Source organism: Trichosurus vulpecula, chromosome X (assembly GCF_011100635.1).
Source record: "Trichosurus vulpecula isolate mTriVul1 chromosome X, mTriVul1.pri, whole genome shotgun sequence".
Classification (NCBI taxonomy): Eukaryota; Metazoa; Chordata; class Mammalia; order Diprotodontia; family Phalangeridae; genus Trichosurus; species Trichosurus vulpecula.
In genome coordinates, this window is record NC_050582.1 from 41,198,076 (window position 1) to 41,216,010 (window position 17,935).

The window sequence follows — 17,935 nt, forward strand, 5'->3', positions numbered from 1 at the left end:
CATTCTATGATCTGGGATCCAACGTCGGCAAAAGCTAGGATTCTGTCGGCTGAACATTCATTGGAAAACACTCCTCAGAAGTATGCCCCCTGAGAAAGCCACTACTATTAGCTTTTAGCTTTGACTTAAAACATAAATATGTATTTTTCAGTCTGAATTGCACACTTAGCCATGTGCAAATGAAAAATAGCACTTGTGTGCAAACAGAGGTGGATGACTTAAAATTCTCCAAGTACCAAAGTGTCCACAGTTAATGGCCAAATACACATTTGTGAAGGTAAATGGGACTATGATCCTTAAATAAGGAACTCCTTCTAAAACTTTTAGAACTTCTCTGACAAGCTGAGAATTCTCCCTTTCAGAGAATTCTCCACTTGGCCACACCCTCTCCCTCTCCACTTAATCTCCCAACCCTACTGCCAGACTTGTCCCTCCCCCCGTTGCCACCACCCACCTACCCTAACATTACAATATTTTCATGAGGGCCATATGTTACTCTGTCTCTCATATTAACGATGGTATTAGCATCAATGGCTTCGGGAGTGGATGCCATCAAGTAAATAGCTGCCTCCAAGTATTTGAAGGGCTGTCTCATGGAAGAGGGGTTAAGACTTGTTCTGGTTGGCCCCAGAGGGCAGAATGAGGAACAATGGGAGGAAGTCGCAGAGAGGCCAATTTAAGCCAGCTAGGAGGAAAATCTTACCAATGAGAGCTGTCCAAAAGTAAAATGGCACTGCCTCTGGGGGTTAGTAAGCCGAGGTCACTGGAGGTCTACAAGCAGGAAACTACAAGACTTCTTACAGGGATGCTAGAGAATGGATTTAGACTATTTGACGGCAAATTGGAGTAGTAAAAGAGCTCTGTTTGCCTGTGTGACCCTGGGCAAGTCCCTTCCTCTCTGTGGGCCTTGAGAGAGCTAGACTAGATGATCCCTAAGTACCTTCTATTTCGAAATGCTCTGTGATTTACTATTCTAAGAGGATGATAATGCTGTTATTGTAACTAGGGGAGCCTGAAACCGAAGACACCATCCCGAGCTTTGACTCTCTCTCTAGAATTTAGCTATTAGTCCTCCCCATCCACCCCTCAAACTCCCCCCTGCCTTCCTACCTCCTTCTCTTGCCTCTCTGCTGTTCTGTCTCCTTTCCAAATGCATATATACACTTACAGATGTAGCAAGGCATAGAGTCAGAACACTCAGAGCCCCAGGCTCATACTTCAAGGAGGAGGTATGTATGACTGTCAGTTTATGAGGGAAAAATTATATTTGCACATTTCACCTTATATACATGCAGCAGTGTGCGTCTGAATGCTGGGCCCTGGAGCAAATGTTTCAGAAAGAGTTCCTTTATTCTTTGTTAACTGGAAGATAAAGACTCTTCTAAAAGAGGGGGGAGGCACTCATTTTTAAGGAGGGGAGGGTCCTGTAGTACCAGAGCTGCTTCAAAGGGACATGAATCTATGGACACTTGTATTCAATAAAGAAGAAATCATAAAACCAAGTGAAACTTGTTGTCTATTTTGCAATTGCAAGAAGAAAATATCAAACCCGCACTCTTTCCCAAGAGTTCCTATAGCGTGTGCATAGTAGTATAGCATGTGTGTGTGTATGTGTATTGGGAGAGAGGGATGTGCCAAGGAGCTTCCAAATACTGTCTTCATTTCACCTAGTTTTACCATACAATCTTTATTATCTGATAGATTTGTTCATAGTATCATAGATCTCAGAGGTCGGTCATTCCAATCTCCTCATTTTACAGATGAAGAAACTGAGGCACAGGGAGGTTAAGTTGTGTTCTCAAGGTTTACACAGGTCATAAATATGAGGCAGAATTTGAACCCAAGTCTTCTGACTCCCAAGCTAGGGTTCTTTCCACAGAACCACACTATCCTACCACCCTACCCTTCCCCACCCAAGTCATTTAAAAGGTAGGTTTACCACCCTTTGACCCAGCAATACCATTTCTAGGGCTGTATCCCAAAGAGATCATAAAAAAGGGGAAAGGACCCAAATGTACAAAAATATTTATAGCAGCTCTTTTTGTGGTGGCCAAGAACTGGAAATTGAGGGGATGTCCATCAATTGGGGAACGGCTGAACAAGTTGTGGTATATGAATGTAATGGAATACTATTGTGCTATAAGAAATGATGAGCAGGCGAACTTCAGAAAAACCTGGAAAGACTTATATGAACTGATGCTGAGTGAAATGAGCAGAACCAGGAGAACATTGTACACAGTAACAGTCACATTGTGTAATGACTAACTTTGATAGACTTGACTCTTCTCAGCAATGCAAGGATCTAAGACAGCTCCAAAAGACTCATGATGGAAAATGCTGTCCACATCCAGAGAAAGAACTATGGAGTCTGAATGCAGATCAAAGCATACTATTTGCATTCTCTCTCTCTCTCTCTCTCTCGTTTTTTTTTCCTCATGGTTTCTGCCATTCATTCTAATTCTTCTTTACAACATAACTAATGTGAAAATGTTTAATAAGAATGTATATGTAGAGCCTTTATCAGATTGCACGCTGTCTTGGGGAGGGGGGAGGGGGGAGAGGCGGAGAAAATTTAAAACTCAAAAGCTTATGGAAGTGAATGTTGAAAACTAAAATTAAATAAATTTAAAGGAAAAAAAAGGTAGGTTTACCAGTGGAATATCATACTGTCTATGGATATAAGGGTAATTGGAAAGTAGTTTTCAGATTAACCAATCATAGAGATACTAGTGATGAATATGAGAATCTTGAAGCTTCCTCTGAAAGTCTGAGATATCATCTGAGGGATCACAGGAATTTTAGGGATAGGGTGAGAGCAGAGGCCAGCCTGGGACAGAGGCATGGGCTTCAGGAGTCTAAGAATAAGCACAGGGGAAAAAAATCTGAGAAGGCCGATTTCCAACTACTCATTGATCTGTCATTGCCAAGGACTTCTGAAGGTTTCTAGTTTAGACCTCTGGGCTTTGAACCTAGAGATGCTACAAATTTGATCTGAGGAGGTAAACTGATTCCATTTCAAGGCTAAGTTTCTTCTTCTAGCAAAGAGAACTGAGGGTAAATTCAGATTTCCATTTCTAAACCTGACTGCCTTACCAAGTACCTTCCTGTAGCCTCAGTCTCATTCAGAACCAACTCTACCTTCTCACATTTCAGATCAAACTTTGTCAAATACCTGTCATTTCTCAGAATGTCTGAAGCTTTCTGCTTCATATCTATGTGAAGGTCAGGGGCAAGGTTTTACTTTACCTTTAACAGAGATAACTGGAAGTTTGTGGTTTGTGTAGAGAGTCTAGCAAGGACCAGGGAGGTGCTTAATAGTGTGCAATAAATTGAATTCATGAGGCTGCTTTCAAAGAATATTGGCATGACTGACGATGGGTATATTACTGGATGGAAATTATGCCAAGAGATATAAGATGTTTCTGCTCTATTATGTTTGGGAAAGTGCTGTATTTCTAAAAATTTGTACACGAAAGATCAACCAGTATACCAAGCTCTCATGCCTCAGAGGGGAGGCTAGAGGAAGGCTGACCTGGCATATCCCTGCAGCTGAGGCAAGCGCAGGCACCATATGGTATAGCTTAAAAGCCACTTTGGTTCAGAGAACCTGAGTTTGAATACTGGCTCTGCCATTTGCTACCTGTGTGACCTTGGGTAAGTCCCTTCCCCTCTTCAAATCTCCATTTTCCTCCTCTAAAAATGACCATATGGCCTCCGTGGGCCCTTCCAGCTCTGAGTCTAAAATCCTATGATGCTTATACTGGGCAGTTCTACTGTGAGTTTCTGGGAATTGGCTTGGGTGGTAGTGCTCAATCTAGTACCTTGAACTGGAGCTGGAGGGAGGGCAGGAGCAAGGAGACACCCAGGCTAGTTTCAAGAAGGGAAGGTAGTGGGAATCAAGGATACAGTGAGGCATGGAATTTGAGCCTGTCCTTTTTCCTCTCCCCTCCTCTCCCTTTCTTCTTCAGTCCTTCTTTATCTCTGTACTCCTCTCTCTCCTCACCCATGCCAAAATGTGGCCCTGATATATGGAACTGAAGTATAGTTTGCATTTTTGGTTTTATTCATTGAACATAATTTTATGGTTATGGGGCTTAATTAATTTTTCATTCATTCTACACTTAGCATACAGAGTCGCTTAAAGACAAAAACAGTATTTCAACCCAGAAAACAGTCCTTTTTAAAAGAGAAATTTCAAAAAGAGGGATATTTTGACTTGTACGCGGTTGAAGACTGATTTTTGTCTGGGGAATCAGTAGCTCTCCTCAGGAAAAAAAATATCACCCCCTTACCCCATCTCACCCCACCAAGGCACACATAGGAAACAGCGTGGACTGAGTACCTGCCTGTCAGCCTGCCTGCTGTGTATACAGCACTGAAACACTCCTCAATATTCCATGGGCAGTTTGGCCCCAAACAACAATGAACGTGATAGTAAAGGATATTGGGCATGCCCAAAATGGGTGTGCAGGGAAGTGCCACGCTTGAGGCATGCAGTACACAGGGTAGCCTTTGGTTCTAAAAAGACTGCTTTGATGGTCAAGTCTGTTAAAAAATCAGTCAGACACCCTATAAAGCTTAATGTGGTTTGGTTTGGACCTAGGCCATCCTCAGGCTGGGACTATACATGTGTGCCTCACTTTAAGAAAACACTATACAAAGAAACCTAAGGGTCTGAACCAGGCAAAGTAGGGAAAGGGTGATTTCTTTCAGAAAAAAAAATTTGTTCACTTGGCAAAAGGGGATCCACCTCAGGGTTTTCTTCAGGCAGCAAGCTCCCCTGGAGAGTTGAAAATATGATTGACTGTCTACACCAGTTGGGGAGCAGACCTCGATCGTATAAGGCGAGGTACACCTGTGCCAAAGAAATAATGCCCCTCTTCATCTAAGCCACTTGAACAGGAGGCCCCAACAGGACATGGAGAGCTCAGAAATTAGTCACCCACAAGTTTGGAAGCAATACTAGAGGGGGTCTTAGCCTTCCTCACACAACAGCTGGGATCGTCCAGGGCTCTCAGTTACACATGGAAGATTTATGTTTCAAAGCCAGAGAGAGACAAAAAGCAGACTGGGGGCTTCATCTAGGACAGTTTAGGGGGTCCCAAACAAGCCTGAGCTTATTTACTGCTGTAAAAGTTTTCTTGACCATTAGGGCACAGGTTCTTTCAGTGAAAAAATCCTAAGGTGGGCAGGGGCATTGCCCATGCACTCTCCTGGTTTCAGAAAGAAATACTCCAAAGCCATCTCTGGCAGAGGCCAATATATCTGTTTTTCTGTTTTTTCAGAGATCTATAATGGGTTAAAATATCTTAAAGTGGCTACACACACACACACACACACACACACACACACACACAAACACATGCACAAACACACACAATGTTTTAAATTGTGAATGAACCCTGAGGCTCTGCGGCAAGGGGTGCAGTTTATAAAAAAAAAAAAGCCAAATCAAATAAATTATTAAATTAAAATGTAAACTGAATTAAGTAAATGCATTGGGGATTTGTACTTTCCTTATGTTTTATGGAAATTATGAAATGTGTCCCTTTGTTTGTCTTGACGTCTGTGGCACAACCCATGTAAACTGCCTGGCTTCTTAGCTCAGCAGGACAGGAGTGTGGAGGACAGACTAGGGAGCTCAGTTTATTATAACGGGTTTTGCAATTGCTAGGAAAATAACATTCTTTGTATTTCAAGATTTCTGTGCTTCATTTAGAAGTATTTCTTTTGGCCAGATCTGGGGGACTTGTTATAGTTTAGTCTTGTTAGAGTTTAATGGCATATCTGGCTACCCATCTTTTAGCAACCAAATTTGGGACACCCTGAAGACTACTGTCCTTTCCTCCCAGTTACCTAGCTTGGGACAATTATTTGTATGTGAGATGAGCCATGCTGTGTAAACTATGCATGATAGGTTAATAGATTACAAGAACAAAAACCAGATGCCCCCCAAACAAAAAGTACTCTTTGGTTCCCTTAGAATTCAATATTAAAATAAAATAAAAAACAGCCTTGAAAACTTGTTGGCTTTTTTCCCTCTTTCTTTCAGAAATGAATGCAGGTTTTAAAATTTATTTTTTCATAATGTCCTCTCTAGGATTCCATTCGTGTGTTTTCTTTTGTGGAGAAAATGTACCCGACGTTTATAATTCTTACTCAAATGTTTTATGTACTCATAATTCTTATGAGTACATAAAACTATTAATAATGTGTAGGTTCAGCAGCACTCTTTTTTGCTTTATGGTATTGGAAAACTGAAACTGTCCCATTGTCTTTGGAACTGATTAAAAAAAAGTCTACAAAGGCAGACAATTTATTTTCTTTTAACTAAAATAATCTCTCCCCAATTTCCTCCTGGTAACTGTCATGGTCATTTTCATGGAGAGCAGTGATATCAATTAATTTTTTTTAATGAGACTTTAAAAGTTCCTCTAACCCGAGATAACTAGGGATATGAAGCCAGGGTGGGGCTATCAGATCTTCCACATAAGGAATTCACAATGTGTTGCAATAAAAAAAAAAAGTGCTTTTCTTTTGGTTTGTTTTCAAAAAGAACCCTCATTTCAACCCAAATTTATTTCTCTGGAGATTAACAGCAAAAGTCAAAATCTTTGCCGTAACTCAAAAATCTGACAGCCATTGATCCCTTAGATAATTACATATGTCTTTGGAGTTATCTTGTTTTTTCTTTATTTTTCCTCTTGCTTTGACAACAAGATTCCAGGAAAACAATATACAAATGAGAACTACATTGTCAAGAGTCCACCGAATTTGAAAAATCAATAGCCATTGAAGCAAAAAACCTTCCTGGAACCTATGCAATGATTTTCTTTCTCCAAACCATTCCAAAACCAGATGTGGAAATGTTTAGCTAACTCCCCTCCCCATTCCCCATGCAAAGGGTTCATATGTGTCTCGAACTACATCAGAGGAGGGGCGGGGGGAGGCAAAAAAATTCTGTCTGGTTTCAAGGAGACTTTAGCAGCACTTCTCGATTCACTTACTGCCATCATAAACCTCATTTGGACTTTTGCTTTGGTCTCCTTAGAAAAAGGGCATTTCCCCTTGAGATTAAAAATGTTCTGTGTTTAGAGCAAAATTGAACCTCTTTCCTGCAAGAGGTTAAGAAACGAAGCTTTTGTTCCCAGAATGAAAGTCTCGTGATTTTTCTTTCATTAAAAATGGTTTATTAGGGAGTAGCGCTTATGAAAAAAAAAGACTAAAAACAGAAGGAAGAAAAAACTGTTATGCCAACTAAGGGGAAATGTATATCACACAATCCATGTATTGAAAAACAGAAAGCTACTGTATTCTCTAAGGGAAAGGAGAGCAAACATTTAGCGTCCAGGTGTCATTAACAGTTCTCTGTTTGCCCCAAGTCTCTATATAGCACAGGCTAGCACAGTATGTACACATCGTTGAGAGGCTGACTTGGTGATAAAATGTATCTCAGCTCATTGCTTCTGGAATGTCTTAAAGGGCTAACTCTCAAAGACATCAAAATGGGAATGGGGAAAGCAAACCCTAAAACCTGCTTTAGGCTAAATCAAGTGATACCCTTTTCCTAAGAAGAAGCTTGAGACCAGTCTAGGCTCTTTCTTCTATCTCTCCCTGTGATCTTAGCTCCCCATGGTTAATGGAAATAAGGGGACTCTGGAGAGGATCCTGTTCATAGTTTGTGATCAATGATGCTCTAATCCAGTCTTCCATGGCTGTGCACGTTATAAAATACCCCTACATATGCTAGCTGTTTGTCACAAAAAATGCTGAGCCTGTTGCTGGGTCACTAGGATTCAGTCCATCCCTTTCTAATACCACCTCTCATCTCTTCCCAAACTTGCTTCACATTGCCCTTTTTTTTGGGTCCCCTTTCCTATTTCCCGAAGTCCTCTTTCTTCTGACCTTCAGATACCCAGGATATTCTGCCTCCCCAAATCTCAACTTCCCCCATCCCAGCTATGATCCCCCACCCAGTCATGTCCTATGGTGTCCCTTGCTCTATTATTATCTTTCATTCCTCAATCCCATCCCTCATCTTTCCCTTGGCACAGCTGTGAGGGAGATATTTTGAGCAAGAGACCTTCCCTGAAAGCATACCACTTGGCTTACCCCCTAAGGCAGCCAGGCTTAGAAGGGGAAAGAGGAGTTTGTGGCTAACCCCGCCCAGGTTCTCTTCCCTGCTAGAAAGAAGAGATAGCTATTGTTTTGTTTCCTCCTTTCTCATAAGCTTCCTATCTGGAGCTCGAGACCCCCACCGAAATCCAGCAACTCCCACTAAGGGGATTATTAACAGTGGTGTAAGTTGTATCTGATGAGAATACTAAACTCTATTCACATGTGATCAGCCTTCAGAATTTACTGCTAGCCTAACATGGTCATCCATTCATAGCTTTCAAAAATGAGAAGGAACATTGACTACATCCTATTCACATTCAGATGCATCTGGAAGATGAACCAGCAGGTTGTATCAAGTTTCCCTAATATGACTCACTCCCTCATGCTGGCATCCAGGCCAGGGAGGGCTCTGTTCAGCCCAGAACACCAGCCTAGAAGTCGAGAGACCCAAGCTCTAGTCCTGGTGCAGCCGCTCACTCATGTGTTAAGTGACTGCCTCACAGGGCCATTGGGAAGAGACTATGTATGAAAGCATTCTGGAAATTCTAAAGGTCCATAGCAATGTAAGGTGTTATTGTTACTAGTCAATCAATTCAACAATATCCTCCCAGTGGCTCTATGTGGTTTGTGGCTGTAAATCATGGATTACCACAAGTTCTGAAGAGTCAAAAGCTTGGCTCACTCACCCAAAGGGCAAGGGAAAGGTGGGCTTTATCAGGCTGTGGCAGATTATCAAGGAAAAATTACATTCTCATATGTAATTTAAAGGGATTTAAAACATGGCACAGTAGATAGAGAGCTAGTCTCAAAATCAAGAAAACCTGGGTTCAAAGTGTGGCCTCTGACACATACATACTGGATGTGTGACCCTGGGTAAGTCACTTAACATCTCACTTCTCTAGGCAGCTTTGTAAGATTGTACATCACAGAGAAGGTGAAGTGCTGACCAGCGAAGGTGGAGGAAGTTTCCTCTACCAATGAAATCTCAAGCTCAATCCCTATCCCTATTCTGAAGGGACGTACAAAGTATTATCAGCGATGAATGGTCAGAAAACGAGTTGAGCCAAATGAGAGATAACCTTGGCAGGTCTATGACTGGTAGTCATGGAATGTCAAGAAACCTAAAGGAAGGCCTTCAGCACATTGAGCAAACTCTCTGCGGATATTTACAAGAGGAAATGGACAAGAGTTGTACAAGATGAGAGGTAATGGGTGGGCTGGCCAAGAAGAGAGAGAATGCCCACATCAATGACATCATGTGTCCATCGATATTCCCTAAGTAATTAGTAGGCAGCTAAATGACACAGTGGATAGAGTGCCTGACCTGGAGTCAGGAAGACGCATCTTCCTGAGTTCCAATCTGCCCTTAGCCACTCAATAGCTGTGTGACCCTGGGCAAGTCACTTCACCCTATTTGCCTCACTTTCCTGATCTGTAAAATGAGCTAGAGAAGGAAATCGCAAACCACTCCAGTATCTTTGCCAAGAAAACCTCAAATGGGGTCACAAAGAGTCAGACACAACTGAAACAAATGAATGACAGCAACAACAACAAAGTAACTGGTACAATCCGAGTGCTTTTATCCTCAGCACTGTTCTAGAAGCTGTGAGGAGTACAAGGAAGCATAAGACATGTTCACTGCTCTCAGATTCTAGTTCAGACACTGACCCAGGGTTGCCTTTCATTCAATAACGATCCAATTGGAATTGGAATCTTGGTCTCTTTACAACCTTGTACCAACAGGGGCATTAGAGGGTGGTAAGAGAAAGGGTTTGGGAAATGGACAGTTTATGGATGTCTCCACTGCTCTACGTGAGTTATTCTTTTGTGTGATCACAGTTTAACAATATAGATATGAACAAGGCACTTGCATGAAAATGCAGCTACCTTGGACCAGACTGATCAACTGCTAAACCAGGTGCTGTCCAGTAAAGAGAGTTCTCTCCTTTGGGTCAATCAGGTCCAGTCTGTGATGTGCCAGCTAAAAACCCCCAAGTTTAGGGGCTTTGGCCATAAGACATGAGGGTTTGCTCCAGACTGAAACAACTGTATCTATTCCAGATGCAAAAATGAACCTCATGCACCTTTTGGGGGGTGAATTGTTTATTTAGTTAACTGTTAAATCATGATTTGAGACCAACTGGCACCAGAATTTACTTCATTTTTTGCCACTTCTGTTTTTTCCATGTTTGAAAAAAAAAGTGTCAAGAGACATTTCAAAAAGAAGAGGAAAAGGAAGGAGCAAGGCAGCTCCAGGGTTTCTCTTTACACTGATTACCCAGGATGCAGTGGGATAGCCATTAACCACAAGTTAAAGATCACACAGGCCATGCCTATACTGACCAAACTGTTGACTACATTTTGCAGGAGTGGTGTTTCAACATAATTTTCACTTAGAGAATACAGCTGAGTCGTTAGTATTGGGAACGGAGTATTGGGAGAAGGTAAAGAGCTACACTTCTGAAACTGTGCCAAAGAGCATGGAGAAATGTCCTGGGATGCTCCATTCAGATTCATATTATTGAACTGGCACTCAATAAATATCAATGTTCTCCAAATTCTCTTAGACTACAGTAAAATTCTGTTGAGACCTCCACCCCAAACATGACAAAGCTTCCTCAGTGAGTTTCAGAAATGTACAAATCTAACTGTCCACCCTGGGAAACAAATTAGATTAAGAATGCCTAGGTTATGAGATACAGTTCATTGGGTGGGGCCCACTGAGTAAATCCATCTGTATGTCTGTCTTGGATAGGTGCAGTAGAAGGACAAGGATCTGGGCCAGGAAGTGCATGGAAGGAGGAGATTGGGCTGGGTTACATTTCAGAAACTGCATAGCCCTTTCCATGATCCCAGGGCTGGCCTATACTGCAAAGGGCCATTATCAAACACAAATATTCTCTCTTCTTAGGGAGGCAGCATGGTGAAGTGAAGAGTACTGGACTTGGAGCCAGGAGGCCCCGGGTTCAAATCCTCTGAATTTCCTAGTTATGCAACTCTGGGCAAGTCATTTAACCTCTTTGAGTCTCAGGACAACTCTCTAAGACTTATAAGCTGAGTAAGAGATGAGCCAGGAAAGGGAAGGGGAGTTCCACACTGATAAAATCCTAGATCCTTGACGTACTAATGTTTATCGTCTACCACTAAAGCCCTACTATGATGGCCATCACTGAAGAGAAATGACCAAGGGTTCTCTAAGGCCATACTACTGATGTACAATGTCTGGTAGGTCCTATTAAGTTGGAAAGGTCCAAGAAGAGGCCCAGTAATGGACCAATGTTAGAGACATTGGCCTAAATTTGGTGAGACCATGCAGATTGGCCAAATCATAATGAATTTTTTCAGCAAAAGCAACTTTCAAAGACCATCTACCAAATTATAAAAGAGTTGTGAATTGCCTCAAGTAGAGGGAGTGCCCAAACTGGCACAATTCTGAAGTACTGAAGTACTCTCCTTGTGAATTTGTCTGGCTATGAATCATGGAACACCATGATCTCAGAAGACTCAAAATTGCAGGTGACCAAGGGGTATGATGGGGATAAGCAGGCATATGACTGATAATGACACCCTTAAAAGAAATCATTAGGACCAGGTATGGCCAGAAAAGGAGGTAACCTAGTCATGTAGGAAGAATGAGAGACAACAGATGGAGTACTATATTGGTATCCTTGTGATATTAAAAGAATTCCAGGAAGGCCTCCCGAGGGTTGGGTGGATTCTCTCTGGAGAATTTATGGAAAGGCATGGGAAAGAATCACAGAGGATGAGACATTGTGGAGGTGGAGCTCACAGTGTGTGAGTTGCCCTGATGGAAGAAATAGCCCTAAAGATGTGTGAATATTAATTGGCATATCAAAGTAACAATGAATTCACTGCCATGTGTTTTCATGAGTGTTCCCCTCTGCATTTCAAGTCCTTTTTTTTTAAACCTCCAGAGCATCTTTATACAAAAAAAAAAACCAAAAAAACACATCCCCTCCCTGGGAGAGTTAGAAGGAATCAGAAGCAGTGAAGGTTGGCAGGGGAAGAGAGAAAAGAGAGGGCCCTGTAGGAGGAGGAAGTTTCAAAGAAAGGAGGTGGAGAAAGTTTTCTAGAAAGATGGAAGATTTTTCTTAGCACTTTCTTTTCAAGAGTTCAAATATCTATTTCTTATTCACCAGGAGGCAGGGATAACTTTAGTTGGGAGGGTGCAAGTAGTCTTAGTGAGATTAGAGGGAATGTTAAGAGGGTGGCCTGGGAGTGGGCGCAGTTTCAGTGCCCCATGTCTCTAGAAAGGGTAACACAGGTTTCCGCTGCGATCACCTGATCACCAAGGGAAGAGGGACACAGGTTTTTACACCCACTCTAATCCTAATGGGAGCTAGCTCCATACCTTATCCTTTTTGAGTCCTGGGGCCTAGGGCTGCCTCAGTTGAGTGGGATAGCTGAATTGAAAGGCAAGAGTAAGACATAGGGGTTGGGGAAGAGTGGGGAGCAGGAGAGAGGGCTAAACAGTATGAGACATGACAAGCCAAAGAAGCAGTAGCTGCCAGCCCCAGGAGAAGGTCTACAGGCAAATGTCAAAAGTCCACAGCGGACTTGATAGTAAAGTTAAGTTGGACACAGCCAGCAGCTTAGACAGCACGCCTGTCCACTCCCTGCCATGCCCCTAGTATCCACGGCTCTCAGTCCAGATACCTGCTGAAGGGGATTGTCAAAGGGGGTAGGTGCCCAATGCCAAGCAGATCTTGAATACCAGAACAGGAGTACAAGAGTTGGGGAAGGGAGAAAAGTGCTCAGATGAGCCACTCCTCAGGGGGAAACTTTAGGTTGGAGGTGGTGGAGACCAGGCACCCACCTCCTCTTCACTGCTGGACCTGCAGGTGTCTGCTGTCTGGTGCTTCTCCTGTAGCTTCCACCCCTACAGGGCCAATGCCACTGCCTGGAGGACTCTCAGAACCAAAAATACAGTGATGACAATAGTGACTATACCCTGAGACAAAGCCCCAGAGTCTGGGGGTAGTGGTGCTGGTTTTATTCCCAGGGGTCCAAGGGCCTGGGTCCAGTCAGGCTCAGTGTTCAGTAGTTTAAGCTCAATGCCAGGTAGAGTCTGGCCAGGCCAAGTCACTGGACTTGTACGGGGCTGAAGGCCTCGGTGGCTATCATATCTCAGGTGCCAGCTTTCAGCTCTGGTTTTTAGGCTGGTAGTCTGGCCCTCTGTCCCCTTCAAGTAATTATAACTAAATTTCAACAACAGTAGACATTTTAAAATTGAACTTCAGATATCTTCTCTTCTTAACTAAAGACAGATTTTGAAGAGGGTCTTTCTATGGACAATCTTTAGTGACCCTCCTGTTACTTCCTTCTGTGCTCATCTTCTTTTCCTGTTAGTCTCTAACTCATAGAGCCCTTTATCTCCCTCCCTATGTTTTTCTTACTGGTTGGGGGAAGGAGGGTTATTTTTCTGGGCAATACCTTTTGGTCATTATGGCCAAAAGAGTTTGGTCAGCCCTAATTTAAGCCTTAACTTCTGAATCCATTATCTGTTTGGTGCTTTTTTCCCCCTTTGGCTGGGTTTCATTTTGGTTTCTATACATTTACGTCCCATATGTGAACTCTATGTAATGAAAACAGGTGTGTGTGTGTGTGTGTGTGTGTATGTGTGTGTGTAATAGACTGAAGAAATTATTGATCTAGAAGCATGAAGTTGTGACAAATCAACTAAACCTCTCAAAGCAAGAACTCTTTCTTTATCCTCATAATTGTTTTTATTAACAGTCCTTTCTCCAAAAATGATCTTTAAGTAAACTACCAATGGAAAATATTGAGCTATTTTACTGGGAGTTAATTTGAATGTTGATTTGTGGCCACAGAAAACCTCTGTCCCATAGAAATTGAAGGGACTTAGCCATTCCAGAAAGCCATTTGCAACTATGCCCCCAAATTCATTAAAGTGCACATAACCTCTGACTCCTTAAAATCATCAATGGACCTATACCTCCTAAGATATCAAAGAAGAAAAGGACCCATATGTACAAAAATATTTGTATCATCTTTTTGGAGGGTGGCAAAGAAATAAAAACTAAGAGGGTGCCCATCAGTGGGGGATGGCTGAACAAATTATGGTATATGAATATACAGCAAACTATTGCATCATAGAAAATGATAAAAGGACAGTTTCATAAAAACCTAGGAAGATTTACATGAACTGATGCAGAGTGAAGTAAGCAGAATCAGAACAATGTATTCAAGAATAACATTGCAAAGATAAAGAACTTCGAAAGACTTAATATCTCTGATCAATGCAACATCTGACCATGATTCCAGAGGACCAATGATGAAGCATGTTACTCACTTCCTGACAGAGAGATGATGGAGTCAAGATGCAGAGTGAAGCATACAGTTTTGGACATGAACAATGTGGTCTTTTGTTTTGCTTGACTCTTCACATTCATTACAAGGGTTCTCTTTTTTTCTTTTAAATTGGGGGTAGGCGGAAAAGAAAATAAATGCTTGTTAAATGAAAAATAGATGAAATGAAAGAAAACTTGAAGGAACTCCCTTGTATATTACTAACCTTTTATAAGATCTTCCCATCCCTCAAGGCTCAAGTCAAGTCTCACCTCCTCTAGGAGACTTTGACTATAGCAAGCCCCCAGGTATTCAAATCTCTCCATCTCTAGGCACTTCTAATGCATTGTAGGTTGTGCCACACTCCTATTGTCTAGAATCATTCTCTGGGTGTTTTCATTCCTCTCCAGGAAGTCGAGGGGATAGGGACTAGATAATTGTTTTTGAAAATCGTTTTAAAGTTAGTGAGGGGTCTCTCCTTAGCATCTTTCAGTCAGATACCTTGGAACCTCAGTTCTTTCCTGCCCCTTCGGTACTGAAGTGCCTCCAGCCTATTTCAACTAGCCCCTGCTTTACACCTGCTTCCCACAGCCCCGGCCGCTACAAAAATAGGAACTGCTGTTTCTTGGGCCACATGGAGAGGGTCTGTTTGCCCTTTGGGGACAGTTCAAGGCAAAGCCTGCCGAGAAGGCACTCCTTCTGTCCGGGCAGAATCATTGAGGGTTGGGGGAGGCACTCCGAGACTTTTCAGTTGTCTTTCCTTCATTTTACTCCAGGGCAGCATTATGCCTATTATTCAGGGAGGTTTCTTCGAGATTTCAAAAAGGGGAAGGGGAGAGGAGCAGAATGCAGTAACTCCCAGGTAAAGGGGCCAGAAGTCATCTCTTCTATCCCCTCCAGTGCCTATTGAAGGTTAGGCATGGGATTAGGATCCTAGAGTCAGCGATATCAAGTTGGAAGGGACCTTAGAGGTCATCTCATTCAATCCCTTCATTGTACAAATGAAGAAATAGTCACAATGTGGACATTCAAAAAATATTTGGTGATTGAATAATTAGTTGATTACACTTTTAGAGCCACTTTCTCTCCCCCCACTTAGGTGATAGATAAAAGCCTCATTAAACTTTGACTTTCAATTCTATTTCTCCAATGCCCAAAGGGAAAAACCACAAGTAAATTAAATTCCACTAACTCGTTCTGTGACCTTGGGCAAGTCCCTTCCCATCTCGGAGTCTCAATTTCCTCATCATTAAAATGAGAGGAGGGCTAGATCCAGGGTTCTTAGTCTAGAATCCATGGATAGATTTCAGGGGGTCTGTGACCTTGTACGGGAAAAAAAAATCTATCTTTATTGTCACTAACCTGTGACTGAAATTTAGCATTTCCTTCAGTTATGTATGTAGGTGACAAAACAGTATTCTCAGCAGACATCCATAGGCTTCCCGAAACCGTTAAAGGGGTCCAGGACACAAAGAAGGTTAAAAATCCTGGCAAAAAAAAAATGATCTCTTAGGTCCCTTCCAACTAGAATACTTCATAAGATTATAATTTTATAAATTTAAATTTATAGAGTGACAATATGCTATCTAGAAATTTATAGATCTAAAATTTTTAATTAAAAATTTGTAGAATGGAAATATACCACATAAATGTTAAAACAAGAAAAGAGAATTTAATAAAAGTGAAAATATAACATACTATTCAGATAGTTTCCTTCATTTATAGATATTTTTATTTAAAATGTACTGATCAGCTATTTTACGAATTTTACTGTTTTGTTTTACCTTATTTTTACTTTTTTCCCACAATGTATTTTAATGGATATTAAAAAAATAAATCACATAATGGGATAAGGACAATGGAGGCAATTAGATAGTGAACTGATCATATTAGGGGGAAAAGGCAGGGTTTGGGCCCAAATTATCTAGACTGGCTACATATATATATATATATACATATACATATATAAAATTATTATATACAAATGCGTGTGTATATATGTGTTTAATTCACTGGATAATTGCTCAACCTTCTGCTTAATTCTGCTTGCTGAGATACTACTTCAGATAAATCTGAGTTTTTACAATGTAAATACAGTGAGCTTTTGATTATTCATGTGTAGAGTCATTTCAAGTCAATTTTTCAAACCCGGTCAGCTTTAGGCACATACAACACATTCCCTGGCGACCCTCTCTCCCCCTCTTCCCCTCCTTCCCCTGCCACCAGCTGTGGGAGTGGGGGAGGAGGGGCTGCTATGGTAATGTGCCCTCATTTGAATAATTTACCCTAACTAAAACAATTGGGAAGGTGTGTGTCCTACACTGCATACCCAAGTCAAAAGGAAACATTTGTTTGTCTGAACTTATTAGCACGACTGCTTGCCCTTGCTTAGCTAACCAGATAATGGATAATAAATCCTTTGCTAATCCAAAGTTGACCAAAAAATAATAGCTAGCCTTCCTTTCTTATAGTGGCTCCAGGTTTGTGAAGCACTTTTCTAGCCCTTCTCTCATTTGATGCTCCAAACAAACTTGGGAATTAAGTCCTACAGGCATGATCACTGCATTTTCCCAAGGAGGAAATTCAAGCTGAAGTGGTGACTTACCCATGGCCACACAAGTGGTCAGCGCCCAAGGCAGGATTGTGAGCTCAGCCCTCTCAGTCCGCACTCTTTCCTCTACACCAGGCTGCTTCTCAATCGGCTGAACTAGATGGTCTCTAAGGTCCTCTCCAGCTTGGAATCCTAGGATTGCTTCGCTCTTTGGGAACTATGAATGAACAGTGCTTTTACAGCCTACCTAGCGGTTCTCTGCTAGAGAATTCTTTTCGAACGGGTAGCAGCCCCTACTGATCGTTTGTTTGGTTCAATTCAAATGCACGGGGCATTTCCCAAGCCTGTAGTGTGCTGAACACCTAGCTTGGGGCTGGGAGGAGATGGAGACATTGAATGAAACTGGGTCCTTGCCCTCAAGGAGCTCAGAATATGTTAGGAGGCTAGCTCAGATACCTGGGATATAAAATAATGCTTGATAAGGGCATAAGGGAGGCATAAAGTGCCAGATGAGGGGTGTGTGTGTGTGTTGCTGGGGGGGGAAGGTGTGGTGGGGGTCGGTCAGTGTCGGTCATTAGTGGCTGGGGATGGGTGAGCGATATCAGGAAAAGCCAAGGCAGCATTTTAGTTTGAAAAGTTGGATAGGATTTCAAGGGGTAGGGGGAAGGATAGAAGGAGCAAGGAGAGTGGCATTCATTTCAGGCATAGAGAACAGTGTGAGCAAAGGCACACAGGCCAGAAAGCCTGTGCAGAGCCATGGCAGAGTTTGGGTTTTTTTTTTCTCTATTTTGAAGACAATAGCCTAGCAGGCCAGATGCCAGTCCGGACACATCAGAGCTTTCCCAATAGGTCACCAGCGTCCTGTTCTAAAGCTCTATACAACACTTGGAGCGCAATGTTTGACGATCAGACACCCATAGGCAAAAGACTCGGGGC